The 25,859-nt window shown below is 42.1% G+C and overlaps 1 protein-coding gene across 17 annotated transcripts in view; it reads right to left on the reverse strand.

Annotated features, from left to right (window-relative positions):
* The window catches only part of MAPKAP1 (MAPK associated protein 1), a 235,613-nt gene extending 212,360 nt beyond the window's left edge, over window positions 1–23,253 (reverse strand). For 11 of the 17 annotated variants that reach the window (XM_082403298.1, XM_082403296.1, XM_082403301.1 and 8 more), the window contains exon 1: window positions 22,982–23,252. The gene's annotated coding sequence lies outside the window, so the exon portion shown is untranslated. Of the gene's footprint in view, window positions 1–8,683; window positions 8,935–22,981 lie in introns of all 17 variants that reach the window. The other 6 variants (XM_082403308.1, XM_082403292.1, XM_082403293.1 and 3 more) reach the window with 3 other exon arrangements.
* Window positions 23,254–25,859: the final 2,606 nt, after the last annotated feature.

Here is a 25,859-nt window from a genome sequence, read left to right on the forward strand (position 1 = left end):
TAACTCAAGATCTAAATATTGCTCAAAATGTTTCCTATGACAAGTATGGAGAAAAACCATAATTAATAATAACACCAAACTATATATAAAGTTCTAAGCACAACTTAGACTAAAATCTCTATTACAAAGCAGTTATTACAAAACAATCAGTATTTCCAGTGTTTTGAAATACTTATTAGTTATTTGAAATTATTGTTATTAGCAATAGCTGTGAAACTTCACACAACCTAACTACCCACCACCTCCACAACTCCAAAGCTGCCGTCATTTCTGGCTGTTACAAGAAATCTGCCAGTTTGGTGCAATGTAGCCCTAAATTATTTTTCCAATGGGTGTTGTCTCTCTGAGATAACAGATTTGATTGACACTTGTTATGATAAACAAATAATTTTAGGTTTTACTTTAAGATTCCAGGTAAAGGGCTTCCCTGGTGGCGCAGTGGTTGAGAGTCTGCCTGCCAATGCAGGGGACACGGATTTGAGCCCTGGTCTGGGAAGATCCCACATGCCGCGGAGCAACTGGGCCCGTGAGCCACAATTGCTGAGCCTGCGCAGTCTGGAGCCCGTGCTCCGCAACAAGAGAGGCCGCGATAATGAGAGGCCCGTGCACCGCGATGAAGAGTGGCCCCCACTTGCCGCAATTAGAGAAAGCCCTCGCACAGAAACGAAGACCCAACACAGCCATACATAAATAAGTAAATAAATAAAAATTAAAAAAAAAAAAAAGATTCCAGGTGAAAATGTTTACAGTTTTACCTAAAGAAATGAATAATGCCAAAGAAACTAGACTGCTTCTCCATGTGAAATTACCAGTGTAAGAGCTGAAACCATAATTAACACTCAACCGCTACCATTCATTGATTTCATTTGGCAAATATTTATAAAGCACTTACTATGTGCCAGGCACCAGAGACACAATGCTGAGCAAAAAAATTTGAAAAGACCTGGCTACTGCCTTCATGGAGCTAAAAGTACAAATGGTAGTCAACATTTTAAGATGGCTCCAGAAATTCTTCTCTTGATATCCATGCCTCTGTGTTATTCCCTTGAGTGTGGGTGGAACCTGACTTGCTTCTAGCCAAGAGTATAGCAAAAGTGATGAAGAGTCATTCCCTTGATTACTCTGTTATATAAGACTTCATCCTAAGCAACCCGGGAGAGAGATTTTAAGCCAGAGATTTTCCTGCCAGTATTGAAAAAGCAAACAGCCATGTTATGGAACTATAAGGCAAGAATCTGAGAGCAGCCTCTAGGAGATGAGAGTGGTCGCAGCCAACAGGTAACAAGGAAATGGGGACCTTAGGCTGGAGTCCACTGACACCTTAATTTCATCCCTTTGAGACCCTTAGCAGAAAACCCAGCTGAGGGAATTCACTGGCGGTCCAGAGGTTAGGACTCCACGCTTCCACTGCTGGGGGCCTGGCTTCAATCCCTTGTCAGGGAACTAAAATCCCACAAGCTGCGTGGCGCAGCCAAAGAAAAAAGAAAGAAAGAAAAAAAGAAAAAGGAAAAAAAAAAAGAAAACCTAGCTGAAGCCATGACTCCTGACCCACTGAGAGATAATAAATTTGTGTTGTTTTAAGCCACTAAGTTTGTGGTAATTTGTTAGGCAACAACAGAAATGAAAATAGTGCAGGAAAACAGCCTAAACCCCTTCACCTTCACATACAACATTTAGGGCTCTTTACAACCCAGTTTCATTCATCTGCCCCTTCTCCCCAGAAGGCAACTCCCAGGAGTATCCTGAACACAATCCAGCCTTTGGTAATGATACTTCCTTTGTGTGAGATGTACCCTTATCCTCAATACAAACCTTCTTCTAAGTCCAACTCAAATATTTCTTCCTCTGTGAACCCTTCTCCAATTCCCAGGGTCCAAACTGTTTTGTCTTTTTTTTATAAACTTATTTATTTATTTATTTTTGGCTGTGTTGGGTCTTTGTAGCTGTGTTGGATCTTTGTTGCTGTGCGTGGGCTTTCTCTAGTTGCGGCGAGCGGGGGCTACTCTTCATTGTGGTGCGCAGGCTTCTCACTGTGGTGGCTTCTCTTGTTGTGGAGCATGGGCTCTAGGCGCACGGGCTTCAGTAGTTGTGGCGCAGAGGCTTAGCTGCTCTGTGGCATGTTGGATCTTTCCGGACCAGGGCTTGAACCCGTGTCCCCTGCCTTGGCAGGTGGGTTCTTAACCACTGCACCACCAGGGAAGCCCCGCAAACTGTTTTAAAAGCACTTTATTTCTACCTTTAATACAGTTAGTTGTATGAATATCGTGTTTAAGGAATTGCCAATTTCAAATTTTTTAATTCTAGATTCAGAAATGTGGTTACTCTGTTAAGGTATCTATCTATCTATCTATATATATCTCCCTCAATCATTTGTAAAGTTGTTAAAGACAGAAATCCCTAGACCCTCACCAACAGTGATACAGTGGTTCTAATGCGGTGGTTCTCAATTGGAAGGCAATTTTGCTCCCCTGAGCAAAGGTCTGGGGACATTTCTGGTTGTCACACTGGGGGTGGGTGCTATTAGCATCTAGTGGGTAGATGCCAAGGGTGCTGCTAAACATCATACAATGCACAGGACAGCACCCACAACAAAGACTTATACCCCCCAAAATGTCAATATCAATAATGCGGAGGTTGAGAAACCTTGCAGTGATGTGTTGTTTGAAGCCACTGAATCTGTGGTTATTTCCAACCCCCGAATGGTTTCATTAATACCAAGATTAATACATACATATACAACTTTGCTACTAAAATCTATGCTCAAATCTTCAAAGGTGCTAAACAAAGTTCAACTCCTAGCATCTGTTTTCTGAAATTTTATCCTACCCTATGGAGAACCACAGCTCAAAGTGCTACAATAAAGACAAGTTACATTCCTCCAAACTTATAACTTGACCTGAAGACTGTCACCTGGTCTCCTCCTACTCATTCTTCTAAATCCAGCTCAATGGTCACTTCTCTCGGGAAACCTCCCTGATGAATCCCACATACCAGGTTAGCTGCTCCCATGTGGTCCCACTGTACTGCACTTCATCACTACTTCTACCAAATAATTAATCCAGCACATTGCCTGTTAGTAATAGGTGCTAAGTGTTTGTTGAATTTATTCATTCAACAAATACTTATTGAATGCCTCCTGTGTGCCAGGCACTATTCTAGATGCAGAGAGTACAGCAGAAAACAAAGCAGACAGAAAGTCCTGCCCTCATGGAGTTCACATTGTAATGAAGGAGACAAACAAAATAGAGAATTAAATTATACAATAAGTTAAAAATGCTATGGAGAAAAGTAGCACAGAAAAGAGAGCTAGGGCATGCTAGGCAGGTGGAGCCACAGCTGCAATTGTAAATAAAGTAGTCAAGGGATGCTTCACTGAGAAGGTGACATTTGAGAGTTAACCCTTGAAGGAGATGAGAGAACAAGCCATGTGGATTTCTGAGGGAAGCGTGTTGCCAAGCAGCGGGAGTATGCCTGGCACTAAGTATCAAGGAGCCCAGCAAGGAAGCAAGTAGTAGAGGATGAGGTCTGAAGAGTGGGGAAAAGTGAGTAGAGCCTTACAGGCAATTCTAAGGACTTTGCTTTAAATTCCAAGTAAAAAGGAGAATCACCGGAAGACTGTGAGCAGCAATATGATCTAACTCACATTTTAAAAGTATCTCTCTGGGGGGGCTTCCCTGGTGGCGCAGTGGTTGAGAATCTGCCTGCTAATGCAGGGGACATGAGTTCGAGGCCTGGTCTGGGAAGATCCCACATGCCGCGGAGCAACTGGGCCCGTGAGCCACAACTGCTGAGCCTGCGCGTCTGGAGCCTGTGCCCCGCAACGGGAGGGGCCGCGATAGTGAAAGGCCCGCGCACCGCGATGAAGAGTGGCCCCCGCTTGCCGCAACTAGAGAAAGCCCTCGCACGAACCGAAGACCCAACACAGCCAAAAATAAATAAATAAATAAATAAATAAAGTAGCTATTAAAAAAATAAATAAATAAATAAAGAAGTTAACGATTGGATTTTAAAAAAAAAAAAAAAAGTATCTCTCTGGGGACTTCCCCGGTGGCCCAGTGGTTAAGACTCCGAGCTCCCAATGCAGGGGGCCTGGGTTCAATCCCTGGTCAGGGAACTAGATCCCACATGCATGCCACAACTAAGAGTTTGCATGCCGCAACTAAGGAGCCCTCGAGCCACAACTAAAGGAGTCCGCAAGCAGCAACTAAGGGGCCCACCTGCTGCAACTAAGACCCAGTGCAACCAAATAAATAAATAAATATTTTTTTAAATAATAAAGAAATAAAAGTATCTCTCTGGCTGCTTTGTTAAGGAATGAATAAATGAATGAATGAATAAACAAAGAAACTAATCACACTTTTAAAAAAATAATAATGACTGTCTGTATGTTGGTTTTCTCTTCTAAACTCTCAGCTCCTTAAGCACACTGTCTTAATCATCACTGTACTGCCAGTTTCTAGTAGAAAGTGGCTGGCATCCAGCAAGGGCTCAGTGTGGAATAAACAGACAAAACAAATCTTTCCTGTTCCCAAAGGGTGGCGCCATGATTTTCAAAAAAAAAAGGGCAAAAAAAAGGGCCCTTATCCATGGTGCTGGTTCAGTAGATAGCTCTCCTGCTACAGTCTAAGATTTATTTTCCTTTTATTGTCTCCTCAATATTTGAAGTTTGCTTAACCAAGTAGAAGAATTCAATAGTTATGTTTCCACTTACCTGGCTCTCAGGTTAACCACATCATCAATTGAGGGAAGCAACATAGCTTATTGCAAGCACCACTCAGGAAACCTGACTTCCAATTCCCTAATTACCAGGGACCTAATTACCTGGCCTTGGACAAGGTACCTCTTTAAAACTCTTTAAACCTGTTTTACACACCAGTCCATTTATTGCATCTGTTAAATGGGGAGGATGAACTATAAGAAGGGCCTTTTCAGCTCTCAAATTCTATTCCAATCACATGTGAGGTGGAGGAGGTGGAGGAGGAGGATGTAATTGGGTGTTTACCCAGGGTTCAAGTAAAAAGTTTTGTGTGTTTTTTCTTCATACTGTTTTCCCTCAAAGGCCAGAAGAATTCCACTGCATGTTTTACTTATATCACGGTGCCGTGGTTCAGACTCTAAGAACAGAGGTATGAGGAATTCCTTTTTTGACAAAGATTTTAATAGCATCAAGATCTTGGCAGCAAACCCTCTCAAAGGTAAACCACACTGACTGATTTGAGTGAGCACTATCATACCTTCTTCTAAAAAATGCTATTATGTATGGAAATTGGTTCCTAGAACTACAAAAGTTAAAGTTAGTAAACACATCTGGAATTCCAGGTTACTGCCTGTAGCCTGCCTAGGGACTAGCTATGGGATGACTTCAAGGGAGTCAGGGGCCTCTGCCTCTGTTCCCTCAGCAGTGAAATATCCATTATCTATGCGCTACTTATCCACCTCATAGGGATACTTACAAAAAGTAAAAAAGCATTATTCAAATCCAAGATGCAATATTCTTGACTCTTCCTGCTCTAGCTACATTTGTTTGGAGGGAAAATAAGCTGTCAACTATCAAACTCATTTATTCAACTCCTAATGAAGGAAGGACAGCATAAAATAATCTAAACTAGCAGATAACCCCCAAACTATTTTTCTGTGACTGTGAAAGGTGCTTTGTACTTTCATTTGAATGGCACTTTCACAACCTCAATAAATGGTAACTGCTATTATTATTAACAAAACTGCACTAACTTTGCCAAGTATTTTTTATATCTTCTAGATTACCTTTTTTTAAAAAACTATTACCAGATGGATCAAACATGAGGATAGAGCAGCAGGACTGGCTTCATTCTGCCTATAATGTTATACAGTTAGGGTGGGAGTGTTTCACAAAATACACTTTAAGTAGAATAATTAGTTCTCTGATTCCAGAAGGCTGCTTATTTATTTACACTTACATCACTTACAGAACTGTTAGAGGTGGACTCTATTACTATTTATGTTTTACAAATCAGTAAACTGAGGCAGAGACTTGCCCAAGGCCCCATAACTACTGAGAGGTAGAGCCAAGATAAAACCTAGGCGGCCTGGCTCCACAAGCCTTGCTCGGAACAGCTATTACATGCTGCCTCAAACTTCCAGGTTAAGTCCATTTCATCACACTTTGAATCCTCTTCTCTCACTAGTCTAGATATGGGTCGGACTTACCTGTTCATTCAAGAAATTCAACAGTGTGACTACCTACTACATGCTGGGAATTAGGAGCATGAAGTACCAAGTCATAGTCCCTATCCCCAAAAGGCCTACAGTCAAGCAAGAAGAAAAGTACATAAATGGTCACAATAAAGGATGAGAGCAATGCTGGAGGATTCTGTATAACAAAGTACTATGGAAACACAAAGGAAAGCTATCTAAATGAAACTGGACACTCAGACAAGGCTTCACAGAGGTGACTAAGATCAAGGTAATGGAAGTGATCACTTCCAACTTAGTCACCTTAAGATAGGGGCAAGAGGGAGCAGGCAATTAAATAGTCTATAATGCTGGCTCCTTGTTCAAAAATGTTTAAAATAGGGGGCTTCCCTGGTGGCGCAGTGGTTGAGAATCTGCCTGCCAATGCAGGGGACACGGGTTCGAGCCCTGGTCTGGGAAGATCCCACATGCTGCGGAGCAACTAGGCCCGTGAGCCACAACTACTGAGCCTGCACGTCTGGAGCCTGTGCTCCGCAACATGAGAGGCCGCGACAGTGAGAGGCCCGCGCACTGCGATGAAGAGTGGCCCCCGCTCGCCACAACTACAGAAAGCCCTCGCACAAAAATGAAGACCACCGGGCTTCCCTGCTGGCGCAGTGGTTGAGAGTCTGCCTGCTAGTGCAGGGGACACGAGTTCAAGCCCTGGTCTGGGAGGATCCCACATGCCGTGGAGCAACTAGGCCCGTGAGCCACAACTACTGAGCCTGCACGACTGGAGCCTGTGCTCCGCAACAAGAGAGGCCACAATAGTGAGAGGACCGCGCACCGCGATGAAGAGTGGCCCCCGCTTGCCACAAATGGAGAGAGCCCTCACACAGAAACGAAGACCCAACACAGCCAAAAATAAAATTAATTAATTAATTAATTAAAAAAAAAAAAAGAATTGCAACCTTTCCTTTGGGGAAAAAAAAATGAAGACCCAACACAGCCAAAAATAAATTAATTAATTAATTTAAAAAAAACAATTAGGGACTTCCCTGGTGGCGCAGTGGTTGGGACTCTGCCTGCCAATGCAGGGGACACGGGTTCAAGCCCTGGTCCGGGAGGATCCCGCGTGCCGCGGAGCAACTCGGCCCGTGTGCCACAACCACTGAGCCTGCGCTCTAGGGCCGCGAGCCACAACTGCTGAGCCCATGTGCCACAAATACTGAGGCCCACAGGCCTGGAGCCCGTGCTCCACAACGGGAGAGGCCACCGCAACGAGAGGCCCATGCACCACGGCAAAGAGTAGCCCCTGCGCGCCGCAACTAGAGAAAGCCCGTGTGAAGCGACGATGACCCAACGCAGCCAAAAATTAAATAAATAAATAAATTTAAAAAAAAAAAATTAGCTTGATTGATGTACTTACTTTGTTAAAAAAATAAAATGTTTAAAATAAAATGTGCTCCCGATGTGTCCTATGAACTGCAGATTAACATCAGGCCATGCGTAGGTTATTACAGTAGCAGGGAGAAGATAACTAACCTTTGGAGTAGGGGAAGTGGAGGGAATCAGGAAGGTTGGGAAAAGGGACACAGAAGAAACTAAGAGCATCAGACTGCCTAGGTTCAAATCTGGACTCAGCCACTCACTCACCATGGGACCTAGGGAAAGTAACAATTTCTGTGCCTCCGCTTCCTCATCTATAAATGGGAACAATTTTGGTGCCTATCTCATAGGATTATTGTAAGGACTGAAAGAATTCATATATGTTATGTGTGTATAAAAGCACCAGGCCCATGGTAAGCACTATACAAATGTTTACTATTACTGTTATTGCTATTATTCCCTGGTCTAAAATGAATCTTCAAAGATGATTCATTCATCCAGCTTTTTTCAAAGAGAAAAGGCACTAAAATAACATACAGCAGAACATGTAGTTAGCAACTAAAACTACCAGGAGTTCAAAGCTGCTGTTTAGATTAGCATTTCAGAGAGACTGCTCTGGCAGTTGCACAGAAAATTAATCTGATGGACAAGACACAAGATTAGTTACGAAGCTGTGACTACAGCTCAGGGAAAAGACGATGAAATCCAAAGTAAGGCAGTGAAAGATAGGCCTATGAACTTAAGAAACAGTTTAAAAAAATATTTAGGAGATAAAATTGGTAGAACTTGGTGACTGAGTGGATGTGGAGGGTTAAGGAGAAGGCGAAAGTTTACGGCTTGCATGATAGCACCAACAAACGAAACTGTGAACTGAAAAGCAGGAACAGCTTAACAGGGAGAGGGGAAATGAGGAACTATGTTTCAGACACAATGAGCTTGAGATGTCTATGGATTACCCAAACAGAGATCCATCATGATGCAAACCTAACAGCCCAGGAGAAAGGTCTGAGCAAATCTGGGACAACAACATATAAGTGACACATGAAGGACAGGCAAACCTGAAGCCTAGGAGAAAGATCTGAGCAAATTTGGAAGACATTAACATATAAATGACAGATGAAGCCACGGATGTGAATGAGCTTACCCAGAGAAAATATGCAAGGAAACGAGCAGTAACCTAGTGACAAAACCCAAGGAACAGCAAAACAGTCCTCCCTCCGTATATGCAGGTTCGGAATCCGCAGATTCAACCAACTGCAGATCGAATTTGGTTGGTTGCGTGAATGCACAGATGCAGAACCCAGGATATGGAAGGCCGACTGTACTATGCCATTTTACATGAGGGACTTGAGCATCTGTGAATTTTGGTATCCTCAGGGTCCTGGAACCAATACCCTGCAAATACAGAAGGATGACTGTAGTTAAAGGATGAGCCAAGAAAAAGAAATCCCCGAAAATCTCCGAAAATCAACTCAACCTTTGCCTAGATTCTAAAGTTAGGATCTGTGCTGTGGAAATTCACAAATATCTAAGCAGTTACAGTCGTCCCTCAGTAAACCTGGGGGATTGTTTCCAGGACCACCGCAGATACTAAAATCTGTGGATGCTCAAGTCCCATAGTTGGCCCTCCCTCCTCCGTATCCATGGCTCCACATCCACAGATCCAACCAATCACAGATCCTGTCGTACTGTATTTATTGAAAAAAAAAATCCGCATGTAAGTGGACTGGTGCAGTTCAAACCCATATTGTTCAAGGGTCAACTGTACTTTCTTCACTGGCTTTTCCCCCTCCCTGCATATCCTAGTAAGAAGTTCCAACTACTGGATTGTGGAGTCCTTGAGAAGAAAGGACTAGAAGCCTTATTTGGCTTCCTGTCAATAACGTCCAATATAAGGTCTGGTACACATATGCTTGTAGAGTGAATGTAGTTGAAGAGATAAAACTGGAGAATTTCCCATTTATCAAGACAAAAGGGCTCATGGAATGCCTAGGGTTGCTTCCAGCCCAGACCAGAGCAATAGAAAGCCTGAAGAAAGTGGAAGCAGAAAGGCGGCAGACCTTATACACTGCTGGAGGGCATGTAAAATGGTGCAGCCACCTGTGAAAACAATTTGTCAGTTCCTCAAACTGTTAAACAGAGTTACCGTATGACCCAGTAATCCACTCCAAGGTAATACACCAAATAGAATTGAAAACATATGCTCACACAAAAACTTGTACGATAATGTCCGCAGCAGTATTATTCATAACAGCCAAAGAGTGGAAACAACCCAAACCTCCATCAACTGATGAACGGATAGGCAAAATGTGGTACTTCCATACAATGGGATATTATTCAGCAATAAAAAGAAATAAAGTACTGGACTTCCCTGGTGGCGCAGTGGTTAAGAATCCACCTGCCAATGCAAGGGACATGGGTTCGAGCCCTGGTCCAGGAAGATCCCACATGCCGCGGAGCAACTAAGCCCGTGTGCAACAACTACTGAGCCTGTGCTCTAAAGCCTGCGATCCACAACTACTGAGCCCTCCTGCCACAACTACTGAAGCCTGCGCGCCTAGAGCCCATGCTCCGCAGCAAGAGAAGCCACCGCAATGAGACACCTGCGCGCCACAATGAAGAGCAGCCCCCACTCTCGGCAACTAGAGAAAGCCCGTTTGCAGCAGCAAAGACCCAACGCAGCCAAAACTAAATATATTAAAAAAAAAAAAAAAAAAAAAAGAAATGAAGTACTGATATATGCTACAATATGGATGAACCTTGACAACATTATGCTAAGAAGCCAGACACAAAAAGCCACATATTGTGTGATTTCATTTATATAAAAGGTTCAGAATAGGCAAATCCATAGATACAGGAAGTAGATCAATGATTGCCAGTGGCTAGAGGAGAGAGAAATGAGGAGTGAGGGCTAATGGGTATGGGTTTTCTTTGGGGGTGATAAACCATTAAAGTGTACACTTTTAAAAGGGTAAATGTTATGATACATGAGTTATATCTCAATTTTAAAAGGGGGTGGGGTAGAAACACAGAGAGGCTAGAATCCACGCTGCACCCTAGAATTTCTTCTAGTTCAGGTGATTCCAACACAAGGATACCAACAAATCACTTAATTGAACAGTACTGGCGACAGTAACCATAAAATTTTTTTAAACAATTTGTAATACAAGTTGATTACATCAAAGAGATGTCAAATTCCTCACCCAAAAATCAGAGATTTCAAGACTTTTCCCCTGGGGAAAGGAGGAGAACTGTCTATACATTAGTGACCTTGTGTGGAGGTAGCCGATCTACATTTCTAATTGAGGGAGATTAAAGCCTAGTGCCAGAAAACACAACAGAACTTGTGACTTTGTTGAAGCAAGCACTCCTGCACTGAGCAGCTTCTCCTACCAAAGCACCAGACACTGCTTTAATCCACCCCAGAGCTGGGCCTGGGAAGTCACAGAGTTTACACTATGCCTCTGTCAGCAACCTACTGAGCTACTGGTCCTTGGGGAGTAATTCTCCTCTTCACTTTGGAATAAACAAAGGGAGGGAGACACAACAAGGAAGACAACATGGCATGACAGACAACATAAAGGCTTCGGAAAGCTTGTGTGTGCTCCCAATTCTACCACCCAGTAGCTGAGAAAACTGGCAAAGTCACAATTCCTCTGGACCTCAGTAAGACATTATCTCATACCTCACAAAGCTGCTCTCACAAGGTAGGGCCCAACAGTGACACTCAAATATTAGTATTCTCCCCAATTCACCAAAAAGAAAACTAGTTGCTAGTACTGTATATTTTGGGGTCATATTGGAAAGTAAGACTCATGGACCTCTTCTCTATGAGGTACTTAAACACATATTCTCATACTTAAAATTAGGAAACAAATAGAATGTCCAAATTAGAATCCTTGACTCCTTTCTGTGAAGCCTACCGCCATTTAATTACCAATACTATGCATCTCTTCTCTCTCTAGATTTCATTCATTCTCTTTCTCTCCATTATCCAATCCCACCTTCTCTCACCTAGGCTACAGCAATTGCTTCCTAACTTGTCTTAAGACCCTTCAATAACGTCCCAAACTCTTTAATATAACTGAACTTGCTTCCTCTGCAGCCCCATCTTCCATTTATCCCCTTTGTTCTTTCTACTCTAGCCATTCTCAACTTTTAGTGTTCTTCCAGCCTTTAAAACTGTGTATTCTCTCCTTCCACCTGGCTTAAACATCACTTTCTCCTTCACCCTTCAGGTCCCAATTTAGACAGCACCTGCCTGGAAGGTTTGACCTTATCAAGTCTAGGGTGGGTACTCCTCCATACTCACCTTGACTCTCATTACTCTAACACTTCTCACGCTAGGCTTTACTCCTCAAACTACGCTGCACTTCCGTTACTAGACTGCAAATCCCACGAGCACTGGGTCCGTGCCTGTAGTTTTCATTGCTCGATTCCCAGACATATGACTAATGCCTAATACATATTCAGCTAATGCTGACTGAATAAGTTGAATGACTGCAGTTAAGCAAAAAACTTAATTGACTAAATGGAACATTTTGCATGTAATATTTTCTTCATATAAAATATTTTTTAATATTTTTTTAATTTTGAAGAAAATTACAGATACAGCCAAATCCAATTTTTCATAACAACCATGGGGAAAAGGGCTTAAGCACACATGGACTTTCTACAACTTTAACCGTTAATACTAAATATAATCAAAAGGAGGTAAACTACTACCCCAGTGGGAATGGTACTCCTAACATTGTTCAGTTTTGGGACTTAAATCTCCTTAACTGGAAAGAGTGGTAAAGGTATATATAATGCAAATTACAAACATTATTGTCAAATCTTGCACTGGAGTAAAAATAAGTGGAAATTTTTTTTTGCCAGCCCACTTCTCCCTCCCAAAAAAGAATGTCCACACACTTGATAGAAACACCACTTAACTCCAAATAGCTCACCAAGTGAAGGTTACTGTGAAATACTTCAAATTCCATAAGCACTCAGGACTGCAAAGACTGTGGGAAGAGAATGTTCCAAGCACCAACTAATGATCAGAAGGTACAAATGAAATAAACCCTGATGCATAATGACTATCTAAGGAAGTCTAAACTGAAGACTGAATATATTTGTTCTGAAATCATTAACCAAGCTTCAGCTTCTGAAATACATTAAAAATACTTAACACATTTTATGTCTCAAGTACAAGTGACAGAGATTTATTATTAAAGATAACTAGTTTCCTTCGCCTAGTTTAGATATATATAAATCTCTATCACATTTCAGACTTCATTTTTGTATTTTGGATTTTTTCTTAATACCAACAATTTCAATTCTTATCATGTGCTTGTTCCCTATGCTAATGAAAACACAAGTTATACCAACTCGGAATTTTTATTATCATTTTGGGGATGCGACCACCCTTTTTATTCTGTTCATATTTTAACTCAGCAACTTTAATCCTACAATCAAAGCTTCATTAGCTTGTAAACAAACTGTTTCTCAGGTAAACTGAATTGCCCCACATCAGGATCTTAAGCAAATAAATAAGCACAAAAAAGGCAGAGATTATAAATTAGGGCAGACAAATCTGTATCTAGCCCCACGCCGGTAAAAAGCATTCTATCAATACAGTGAAATGCTAATCTCATAATTAACAACCTAATGAGGTAATTATGGCTTTGCAGAGGGATGCCGAAATGAAATATGACAACATGGTCACCTCTTTATATGGCACCTGTGGGCCTTTTCAGCTGTCATTGCAAAGAGTGCAATATCAGTTTGAACAGGTGACAAAGTGCTGTCATTTTTCATTCTGATAATATACAGAATGCTTTGGACAGAAGCAGTTTACAAAATGAAACATCTTGCCTGGTATTTTCCTAATTTAAATATGCTCAAATACTTTGTTAAATTTTTGCATGCTTTTGTATATTGTATATACGAGAATTACCATGCACATTAAAAAAAAAAACTAGACATCACGCTTAACGGCACATGCTGAAACTACTGCAATTTCATTTAGGAAGTATATAATTAGAAAAGAATAAAAGATGCAATTCTTCATGACATTTTAATATTCATACATCCTGAATACTGCTATCACAAAAATTAAAATTCAAACTTTGATCTTTAATTTTTTCCTTACAAAATTTTTCAAAAGTGAGATAGAAATTCACACTTACACTTTTCCATACCAAAAAAGCACTTACCAAGATACAAATATTCAACTCACAAAAAAAGCTCTATATACCAATGACCAGCCTTATGAATAACAGGCAAGTACTCTTTCTGAAAGACAGAGCTGTCACAGGGCTACTCACTGACCCACTGGCCACTAAAGAGGTGATGGTAGCACTGGGACACTGGTACCACCTACACAAATGACTCTTCTTTCAAGATATTTTTGAGGAGGAGAGGAGGGCTAGCCTGGGAACCTCAACATCATGTATGTCAAGATACAGGAAACCATATCCTAAGTGTAAAACAACTGAGGTTAAAACTAACTTGAAAAAAAAAAAAAAAAAAAAAAAACTAACTTGAAAATACAATCTTACTGGGTTAGCCAAAAAGTTCTTTCAGTTTTTAAGTAAAAATAAAAGATATTTTTCATTTTCACCAAGAACTTTATTGAACAATATATTCACCGTTTTGTTTCACTACCTTCTGCCATTTTTCTGGCAACTGCATAATTCCATCCTCCCAAAACTTTTTATCTTTTTGAGCAAAGAACTGTCCCAGGTGCCTTTTACAGTCTTCCAGGGAACTGAAATTTTTTCCATTAAGAGAATTTTGTAAAGACCAAAGTAAATGGAAATCCAAAGGTGCAATGTCTGAATATGGCAGATGAATCAGAACTTCCCAGCCAAGCTGTAACAGTTTTTGCCTGGTCATCAAAGAAACATGAGGTCTTGCGTTATCCTGATGGAAGATTATGCGTTTTCTGTTGACTAATTCTGTATGCTTTTTGTCAAATGCTGCTTTCAGTTGGTCTAATTTGGAGCAGTACTTGTTGGAATTAATCGTTTGGTTTTCCAGAAGGAGCTCATAAGAGAGGACTCGCTTTCAATGCCACCATATACACAACATCACCTTCTTTGGATGAAGACCAGCTTTTGGTGTGGTTGGTGGTGGTTCATCTCGCTTGCCCCACAAACTCTTCCGTTCCACGTTATTTTTTTTTTTTAATTTATTTTATTTTTGGCTGTGTTGGGTCTTCGTTTCTGTGCGAGGGCTTTCTCTAGTTGCGGCAAGCGGGGGCCACTCTTCATCGTGGTGCACGGGCCTCTCACTGTCGCGGCCTCTCTTGTTGAGGAGCACAGGCTCCAGACGCCCAGGCTCAGTAGTTGTGGCTCACGGGCCCAGTTGCTCCGCAGCATGTGGATCTTCCCAGACCAGGGCTCGAACCCGTGTCCCCTGCATTAGCAGGCAGATTCTCAACCACCGCGCCACCAGGGAAGCCCCGTTCCACATTATTGCACACTATCCACTTTTCATTGCCCATCACAATTTGTTTTAGAAACGGAACATTTCCATTACGTTTAAGTAGAGAATTGCATGCGGAAATACGGTCAAGAAGGTTTTTTTCGCCTCAGGTGGAATCCAAACATTAAAGTGATTAACATAACCAAGCTGGTGCAAATGATTTTCAACGCTTGATTTGGATATTTTGAGTATGTCAGCTATCTCCCGTGTGGTATAACATTGATTGTTCTCAATGAATGTCTCAATTTGATCGCTATCAACTTCAAATGGTCTACCTGACCGTGGTGCATCGTCCAGCGAGAAATCTCCAGTATGAAACTTCGCAAACCACTTTTGACACGTTCGATCAGTCACAGCATCTTCTTCATACACTGCACAAATCGTTTTTTGCATTTCAGTTGCATTTTCACCTTTCTTGAAATAATAAAGCATAATATGTCGAAAATGTTGCTTTTTATCTTCCATCTTCAATATTAAAATGGCTACACAAAAATTCACCAATTTTAAGTTTTTTTTAAATGTGCGCTGATATGATAGCTGTCACAATACAATCTAACAAAATTGTTTCGAATGAAGTTAAAGACAACTAAGTGCTACTACAGCCATCGTACAGGAAAACCAAATGAACTTTTTGGCCAACCCAATATAACTTCAGATCACCTGTATTAGGGAAAACTTTTTGGTCAAAATGATGTGCACTAGCTCTACTCATATTTCTCAATTACAAGTTAATTAAAAGGATTTTTTATTGAAAAGTAATTTATGTTTATCAGAGAGTATTCTGGAAAACAGAAAAGAGCATAAAGACCTATACTCTAACCACCTGTTTTTTTCTTTGTGTGTTTGACATTAATTGAAATCATACTTTATATAGTTTTATATCCTTCTTTCACTTCATATTATATGATGAGCATATTAATAAGTCACTAAAATTCTTCTAAAACATCTAAAATGCTTGTACAATATTTCCATTCTATGGCTTTTCCATTTCTCTTACCTCTTTGTTGACTACTAAAGTTGTTTCTAATTTTTGCTATTATAAATACTTCCACAGTGAACACCTTTGAACATGAATATTTTTCTACATTTCTGATTATTTCTTTAACAAAGATTCTTAGAAATGGGATTACAAGCTCAAAAGGCATACACGACTTCTTTAAAAAGGCTTGTGAAAAACACTGCCAAAGTTCTTTCCAGAAAAGTTTTACCAATTTTTATTCCCACTACTGATATGAGGGATCATCTAACTACCAACCTCTGCCAGCAATGAGTATTATTAGAGTTTTATTAAATCATTAAACTTCAAATCATAAGAGTATACCTGTAACCAAACACTCTCACAACATAATAAATAACTTTCTACAGGCATTAAGTTTTTGTTTTGTTTTTTTAAATTTATTTTGGTTGCGCTGGGTCTTAGTTGCGGCAGGCAGGCGCCTTAGTTGCAGCTTGCCGGCTCCTTAGTTGCAGCAGGCGGGCTCCTTAGTTACGGCGTGCGAACTCTTAGTTGCGGCATGCATGTGGGATCTAGTTCCCTGAGCAGGGATCGAACCCCGGCCCCCTGCACTGGGAGCACGGAATCTTATCCACTGCGCCACCAGGGAAGTCCCCTACAGGCATTAAGTTTAAAATGAGTAAGAAGGGCCACAGTTGATGATCCTCCCAAAACAAGGGCCAGTTCCAATAACCAAATCTAGAGCAGCATGGAATAGCGACAAAAGCACTATGGTATTTAGAGTAAAAAAACCAAAGGTTCAAATCCCAGCTTTGCCATTATCAGTAGCTCTCTACCTTTAATCACTTTACTTCTCTAAGCTTCAGTTTCAGCATTTATGAGATGGGGATGAGGAGAACATAATATAGTCCTAGTTCTAACAACTTCAAAAGGTACTCATGGGCACACAAAAAGGTAATATAAACAATTGAAAGTGTTTATTGTTATTTAACAGATCAATTCATTTAACAGCCTAAAAATAGCATACTGAAACCCTTTTCTCAACAGTGCACAGTTGACAGGTACACCAATTCACAAAGCACAACTAGAAATTAACAAGACTAATTTCATGATCCAGGCATGAAAACAAGTCTCATTCCTTTACAACCACTCCATAAAATCATTTCTTGTTACATTATACTAACATCTGAATAGCTTGTGCCCCTGAATGCTGGTACCTACATCCCTCCAAAAGCATCATGGTACTAGGTATCTACATAAACTGTTTCATTTAATCCTCACAAGTATATGAGACTGGCAGTACTGTCCTCATTTTGCATTGTCTGGGTCACGCAGTTAATAACCGACAGAGCCAATATTCAAGTCCAGGTGGGTGTGACTCCAAAGCCCCACCTCACACTGCTTCAAGGTCTGCACCTCAGTTCTTCTTTGTTAGTCTCCTATATGTCAGCAACTAAAGTACCGATTAAAAATTTACTTGTTTTAAAAAGAAAACCATTCCTTCAAACAATTTTCTACCTATTTCTCTGCTGAAACAGTATTTATTTATAATACAGTACCTTAAAATGAGTCCATAGGGAACTAAAAAATGTTATTTTTTTTGAAGTTTTACACATTTGCTCCATTTTGACAGCATCAATAATAAAAGCATATTCATAAAAGTATACTCAAGTATGACTCTAACACTGCATGTATTTAGGGGTAAATGTGACATAATATTCAATTTATTTCACAAGCGATTACCATAATTTAATTCCACTAGCTATTCTAATACCTTCTTGCTATTTCCAGAATTTAAGTTTTGTTAAGTGGCTTCTCCCATTTTTCTCACTTTCATTATTTAAAACTGTTTTCTTCCTTGGGTCCAAATTTTGTGTTTCCTATATTAAATCTATTTCTTCAGTATACCTAGACTGCTGCCAACTACAGTTAATAAATTGTGAATGACTCCTCAGGATTTATTTTCTTCATTTTTTATATTCTATGTTATTTCCTTATACGATAGAGTATGAATGAAAACAAGTATCTAGAACACCAATATTTCTTCAATTTTCACCTTGTGGAAGCTGGGTATTAAAATAAAAATAAATTAAACTCTTGAGCTGGAAGCTCCCTGACCATATTTCTCTCACTAGGCTGGGTGTCTCTCTGCCTCCTTCCAATCTGGTGTATATAGAGTCAACAAAGCACTGTATGCATCTGGGGAGGTCCTTTCCCAGAAGTAATGAACAAAGAACAGAGGGAAGAGCTGAACAGTGGCTCCCTACCTGCCATCAAGAGAGAAGCAGCATTTTAGATCTGAACTGTTCTCCACTGGAGTCTGCCAGTAATCAGCTGTGCAGCTTTAAGCATGGCAATTAGAATCAGAAAGCTTGGCATCCTGAAAAGACCTCACCAAGACTTCAACTGTGCTCCCTCATTATCATCCAGATGGGAAAAAGATACAAAGATTCGTAAGTGACTTGACCAAAACCAAAAGGCTGTTAGTGGCATACCTGCAATCAGAATTCAAGTCCCTCTCCGTCTCGTGCACTTTCTACTAAACTGTAATTCACTGGGCACCAATTTCTTCATCTCAAGAGGTTATGATAACCCCCCTTGTTCACTTCATGTACTGTAGAGAGTACCAAAGGAGACAAGAGATCTGGCAGCATTTAAAGTGCTAAGGGCACAAAAGTATTACAAGGTCATCATCACCTCATCCAAACCCCATGCCTCCAGAAATTTAGCCTGATCATACAATAAAAGCATTTACCCTGCCACTTCCCCAAAGATATCAGTATGAGTCAAATACAACACCCCCTCACTGTAGCAATTTACCAGTAGATTTCTGATCAATAATCACAACAGGCGTTGTACCTCCTGCTTTGAACAGTGAGTATCAAAATTTCAGCGAGCAGGTAGGTCAGAGTTCACAATCAGGCAGACTAAGACTGTGCACAGCCCACAAATGTGTTTTGGTCTACATGATAATTTTTTTAAGGGCAGTTTTTTAAACTAAATACATTAAAATCCAGATTTCCAGCATCTCTTGAAAACAATCGGAAGATCTAGAGACACTGGGTCCACTTCCTCACAGGGCGACAAGCAACTGGAGCTGAGGAGTGACTGCTGCCTCCAGACTGACTGGTCATGGGCCCTCCAGTTCACAAGGTCTGTCCTACCCTTTATATTACATCATGGGCATTTGAGTTGGAGACTCCTGAGGCAGAGTTCAAAGAGAACTTAATAAATATTTGTTTACTCTTTTGGCCAACTTTTTTTTTGCATTATCAACTCACTAGCTGTATGACTCTTGGGTAACACACTTAACCACTAAGCCTTAGGCTACTCGTGTTAAATTGGTAACACCCTAGCTCAAAGAATCATAAAGATTGAAGGAAATAAGGTATACAGAAACACTTAACGATGACTATAAGCACTCAATTACTTTAACACAAGCTGAAATGTGCTAACTTTTGAGTCAAAAACTTCAAATTCACAGAAAACACAAGGTCAGGGTACCTCCCATGGGAGAAAAAATGTAATGTGACAGAATTCTTTGTCATAATAATTTGGCATCTATTGCTGAGTCCTTAACAATAAGGCCTACATATCAAAATAACAGATTTACAGCAAATTCTCTCAGCTGAAGCACATATAATCTACTGAACTGCAATAATTTCTAAAGTCTTCAGTTATGAGTCAACAAGCAAAACAAACACCCCACTTAAGTATATATATTTAACGGGACAGATGAGGTGATGAGTTCCTTGAGTGCAGAAGCCATGTTCATTCCTCATTATTCCTACTGCCCAGCATGGTGATGGGCACGTTGAAGCTAGGGCTCAAGGGCTAGCTCCTCTCTGAAGCCACCCACATCACAAAGACACAACATGGCGTAGTACCGAAGAGTGGAGTTACCAAAGTCTGGCAGATAATCCCCTCTACTCTCAGCTCCAACAACTGCATAAACTAAAGGAATTCATTTAACCTCTGTGCTCTAGTTTCCTCATCTGTAAAATCAGAATGCTAATAACACCATCCTGTAGAGGAATGAATGAGAGAATGCATTTAACACAATGCTGGCACACAGTAAGTGCTCATTAGCTACCGTTATCAGTGTTTCCTCCTTTGTGCTCCACAGTACCCTGTGGGGACTGCTATCTTAGTACCTACTATGCTTTACTATGGTTCACCTGCACAAACATGTCTGCCCCATGGGAGTGTCAACAACCTCAGGGTGGGGACCTGGTTATACTCCTTTTTGTATCCCTGGGTCTAACATTTTCCCTGGCACAGCTGAATGAATCATAGATCTTCAAGGTATTTATTAACAGGAAAGGTTATGAGCAGAAACTGGAAGTGACCTCTCTTGCCCAACACACAAGCTCTGACTCTGACCCCCTCTTGACCCTCCAACTTTACTTCCCAGTATTCCCACTGAAAGAAGCAATGGTTTGATTTATTCAGGCTGGTCTACTCACTACTCTAAAACCATGCCACAGGCATTGCATCTTTGCATCTTACAGCTATTTTCAGGGGATCCTTGCCACGAATCAGGCCCTTTACCCACATTAGCTCGCACTTCATGAAGTCTCTATCATCCCCCATCCCAAACTATACTTGAAGGAAATAATACTTAGAATTAAGAAACTTGCCAAAGGTCACATATCTAGTAAGAGGAAGGACCAAGAATTGAAGCCAGCATCCACGGTTGTTCTCTACAGAATGTCTGGTCCACTCATTCAATGTTGAGCTGACCCACCTACTACCTTCTTGCCTTGGAAGATTAAGGTCTTCTCTACATTTAAAGGACTATCTGACATTCATATTGACATTGATATTTTTTCTCTTGTACAGCTGTTTCAGTATGTATTTGCATATAGAGAGCTATGATGTGAGAAAAGAAAAACACATAATGGAAAAGGCACAGATGTAGGCATAAGACAGACCTGGGTTTGAATCCTGGCTCTGTCTCATACCAGATGTGTAATTTATCCTGAGCCTTCCTAATCTGTGAATTGAGGTTAAAATGATTAAACAAGAGAAACCTAATATAATCTCCAGTATAGTAAATAACAAAGCTTAGTTAACCCCACATTATGAAACATTACCTGGACATAGCACACTCCTCAAAAGTGAATAACGGGGACTTCCCTGATGGCTCAGTGGTTAAGAATCCGCCTGCCAATGCAGGGGACACGGGTTCAATCCCTGCTCTGGGAAGATCCCACATGCTGCGGAGCAACTAAGCCCGTGCGCCACAACTACTGGGCCTGCGCTCTAGGGCCTGCCAAGCCACAACTACTGAGCCTGTGTGCTGCAACTACTGAAGCCCGCACACCTAGAGCCTGTGCTCCACAAGAGAAGTCACTGCAGTGAGAAGCCCGTGAACCGCAACGAAGAGTAGCCCTGGCTCGCCACAACTAGAGAAAGCCTGTGAGCAGCAATGAGGACCCAATGCAGTCACAAATAAATAAATTAAATAAATAAATTTATTTTTTTTTAAAAAAGTGAATAACGCCCCCTCTTCTGTGCTACCACTGGATCACAGAAAGAACTCTCCCGCAGTGTACATACCATTCTGTGTTAGAATTATTTCCTTATCTCACTCACTAAATTGAGCAGGCAAGAACTGAGTCTTATTTATCTCTATATTGTCTAGCATGGTACCTGGTATATATCCATACTCAGTAGATGTTTGCTAAGTGAAATAATTGTAGATATAATAATGAGTGTTTATAGGATTCTAGAAAAGAAATCATTTCCAGCTGAGGTTGCCCTGAACTAGTTGAGGGAAGGCCAATTTCAGCTGGGCCGTGGTAACATCTCAATAGGTGGAAACAGAAAAGGAGAAATCTAGGCAGAGAGAAAGTCCTACAAAAAAACAACGAAAGGAAACAACAAAGGCATCTAGGTCCTACTTAGCCAGAGCAAAGCATCAGGGTAGGGGGCCTTTCGAAGCATAGCTGGAAAGTTAGCCAGGAGCCAGGAGGTGTAGAGGAATGTGAATACACTCAGGCATCACAGTAGATGAAGGAAGGTATGAACACAAAGCTGAATGGGAAAGGGGCCGCCAGCATGCCTCACAGGCCCCAGCAAGCTCGCAAATATGTAAACTGAAAAAGATAAAACAAATATCAATACTTCATCAACAACTCTTTCAGTGTTTACTGAGCATCCTGTGTGAGCTCACAGAATATAAAGAATAAAACATGGTGCCTTCTTTTCTGCTGTTTTAAATTAGGAATCCACCCCTTCTGCTTGTCAAAATATTGATAGAATGAGAACGTTGACTTTGCTTTAACCGATGTCTGTAAACACCTGTCTCCATTTGACTGTTCACGCATGGGGAAGTTTTGAACTTTGCTGGTTTTGGTTTATAACATGATGCTTTTGCACAGTGCCAGGTAGGCTTCAAAAATCACTTCATTCAGAATGAAAATTGAGCCAATCTCTGAGTCAACTTTTGGGTCTCCGGCTAAAGTAATGCTCTTGCTTAAACTACAACGATTTTTTTATTTTTCCCAGCCTTAAACAGACCTAGAAGACTCTATGCCACTCCCATAAACAAAAAGCTGAATCAAAGTTCCAGCAGCACTCTGGCTAGAAAAAAACAGTTCTGCGAGGCCGTTTACCCCTTTGGGGCAATGGAGCTAAGGGGAGCTGGGAAACAGGGACTGCACAGGCAATGCTTTAAAAACTTGATTTTCACGTTATGAAGATTAAGACACCTAGATGTTGCCGAGGGTACAGCCAGAAACTGCCGGAGTCAACAGTACCCTCCCCAAACCCCAATACTACCAGGTCCACTAGTTTCTACTCCCCCAAATCACACACCCAGCTGTCAGGCTCATAGCAGCCTCCACGAAAGGGCCAGAAAACGGATGCTCACGGGAGCCCAGAGCAAGGGCCAGATAGGCTGCCCGCTGGGCAGCGCCGAGCGCGGGGGAGTGAGGAGGGCCGCCAGGCTCCTCGGGTGGGCTGGCGGGGGTAGCGAGCGAAGGAGCTAGAGGCTGGGGCAACCTTTACCTGAAGCTGCTGCCACACTACGGGCCGGGTCGGCCCTGGGACTCGTTCCTGAGGGGAGGGCTCGGCTCCCCCGCGCCTCCCGGCCCCTGCCCGAGCTCCGCACTCTCGGAATCCTCGGGGACTGGTGCTCCTCCCGGCCGGCTCAGCAGCCGCTTTCCGGGCTCCCCTTCATGCCCCAGACGCTCGCCGCCGCTCGCCAGCTGAGCAGCAGCCCTGTTGCCCCGAGCCGCGCCACGACCCGGAACCGCACTCCGCGCACCGGAAGTCTCCGACCGGGAAGAAGCCGTTGGCTGGGGACGTAGCGCGCAAGCCCCAGAGCCAAGAGCAAGGAGGGAAGCCCTCTCGGGGGGCGGGGCCTAACGGGAGGCTGTGCGCGTGCGCACCACTTCCCCGCCTCCGGCCAAGGCCTGGGTGGGAGATGAGCTGGGAGTCTGGCAATATACATTGACCTTCGCATTTGGGTTGGGTAGAAATCAGCGTCAGCCTTCTCCTTCGAATTTCCTCCTCTCTCCCTGCTTCCACGCAAAAAAGCCCTTGGTTCCTCCAGAACTGAGTGATGAGGAAGACCTGGGTTTAAATGCCAACTCTAACCTGCTGTGTATCCTAGGACAAGACACCTCCCTCCTCTGACCCATCCATACAGTGGTTCCAATTTTAAGTATCGCTGTGAGAATCGAATGGGATGATGCTCTAAAAACACTCAGCACAGTGCCAGACACTTAATAAACTTAGTAAATGTTAGTCATTCTTATCTGTAAAATGGAGATAATTATCTTCCAAGAACTGCAGGGAGGTTCCCATGAGATATGTGGACCCGCCGCAAACAGGAGCTCATTGTTGGTGATCTCTCTCCCTCTCTCAGGGAATCAGTGGGAGAAACTAGTGTGAAGGGGAAAGAAGCACTCGAGCAGTGCAATGATAAGATATCTCTCCTACCTGAGAGGTAGTCTGGAATGTCCCTCTTAAAAAAGCACCTTAGGGGCTTCCCTGGTGGCGCAGTGCTTGAGAATCTGCCTGCCAAAGCAGGGGACACGGTTTCCAGCCCTGGTCTGGGAAGATCCCACATGCCGCGGAGCAACTAGGCCCATGAGCCACAGTTGCTGAGCCTGTGCGTCTGGAGCCTGTGCTCCGCAGCAAGAGAGGCCGCGATAATGAGAGGCCCGCGCACCGCGATGAAGAGTGGCCCCCGCTTGCCACAACTAGAGAAAGCCCTCGCACAGAAATGAAGACCCAACACAGCCATAAATAAATAAATAAACAAATTAATTAATTAATTAATTAATTTAAAATGCACCTTAGCAAAAGAAAGAAAAAAAAAAATCAAGGCTGAATTTCAGCCCGGGGGGGGGGATCGTACCCAATATTAAAGTCACCTACAAATACACCATGGATCCACCCCCTTGTATTCAAATATATGATTGACGTCTTAGCTCACATGGAGAAAAAGAAATGCACCTTACCACCCAAATGTGCTTTCTGCACACACACCACCCTAGTTTCATCACGGGCTTGTTTGAGGTGCTCTGCCAAAGCAAGGGTGTGAACAAGGTTGGATATTCTGTTTTCTGAGGTCACCAGTTTATCTGTCCCCTCTTAAATATGAATCTTCATTTTCACTTGTCTCTTGACCTCCAGTCTGAAGCACAGTTGCCTGATTGTAAAAAACTCAACTGGACCCACTAAGCTTTCTCTCTATAGGTTCTAAGGAGTAAATACCCACTCTACCACTTACAGTTTTTATCACTTCATCTCTCTAAGTTGCCTCTCTAAATTTCCTTATCTGTAAAATGGGCATGACAAAAGTTCTAATTAACCTCACTGGGGGGTTTGTGGGGATTAAATGAGCTAATACATATAGCTCACATAGAATAGAGCCCGGCATGTAGCTAACATTTACTAATATTTGCATAAAATGCTTACCACTATTACTACACGTCAGTCAGTAAACAGATACTTATTGAGTACCTATGTATTAAGCCTATCCTAGGCACTGGAGATTTAGTGGTGAAAAAGCCAGATAGGGACTCCACCCCAAAGAAGCTTACAGTAAAGTCTGACTATGAATTTGAAATAGTCACTGCAGTAAGTTGGAGTGCAGGGAAATATGGTAAGATTTCAGGAACACTGAGGGCCCCATTGAGAATGAAGACTCTGAATTTATGGTGATACTAATATGATGGTTGTTTGGTTTTTCTGTAGTTAGTTTGAACAGTTAAGATACAGGCACACAAAAAAATGAGCAATTGGGTTAATCCCAGGAAGACAGTTTGCCAGACAGGTGTGATGGGGTCAAGGAGTTTAAGATCTCAGCTTTGAAGAGTGCTTAAAACAAAAGGCACAGAATGGATGCTCAAGACGTAAGTAAGAGAATTCTGGAAAGGCTCATGTCATTGGCCTGAAGGTCCCCAAACAGGTGTAATGGAAGTCACTGATGGTACCAGGCAGAAAGATGGAGAGTCTCCTAAGAGATGGGCGCCTTGAATAACCTCAGATGAAGAGCCATCCGAGAGTGGGGTCCTGGCTGAAGTGCAAAGGAGGAAAAAGTTTTTGAAGATGAGACAGTCAAGGAATTGAGATGCCATGTGGCCTCAAAAGCTCTCAGGATGAGGGAGGGACATGAGGTGGAAAGGAAAGCAAGGGTGCTTCCCAAGCCATTCTACAACTGAGGAAGGTAGTTAGATGAGGAGAAGTGATGACAGGCCAACTGCATGGCTTAGCCTCCAAGGAGTGGGAATTGTATCAGAGAGTGGAAGTGGCTTTAAAAAGCAGAGCTTACATTGACCTATCTCTTGACCTAGGGGTGCATAGGACTAGGACCCTGACAACTGACACACTCAGAAAAATTATATTTTTACAACATACTGATGGTGCTGGGCCA

This window comes from Balaenoptera borealis, assembly GCF_965194805.1.
Source record: "Balaenoptera borealis genome assembly, chromosome: 8".
Lineage (NCBI taxonomy): Eukaryota > Metazoa > Chordata > Mammalia > Artiodactyla > Balaenopteridae > Balaenoptera > Balaenoptera borealis.